We start from the raw sequence: 305 nt of genomic DNA, 5'->3' as shown, positions 1-305 counted from the left end.
CGCCGATGTTGTAGATGTACGTACCCGGAACAAATGACACAGGAGCCAGAGCTACATAGTGACGTGACTGTATTCTCTCTTTCTCCGATACTCTCTCTGATACTCCCTCCTCTACTGACTTGACTACTTGGTTACATGGGCTTTTATACTCTTAGCCGCCTACACATACATTTCTTGGAAAAAGTTACATTCTTTGCATCACAATCATCTTGAGTCATATCCTCTCCCTTTCTTAAGATCTTACTGACCAGTCCCTGGACATTCCCAAATAAGGCTATGGCCAGACGATCTGGCCCTAGACCCCT

Source organism: Branchiostoma belcheri, unplaced genomic scaffold, assembly GCF_001625305.1.
Source record: "Branchiostoma belcheri isolate BF01 breed outbred unplaced genomic scaffold, Haploidv18h27 scaffold52, whole genome shotgun sequence".
Classification (NCBI taxonomy): Eukaryota; Metazoa; Chordata; class Leptocardii; order Amphioxiformes; family Branchiostomatidae; genus Branchiostoma; species Branchiostoma belcheri.
Note: the sequence above shows the minus strand (reverse complement) of the source record.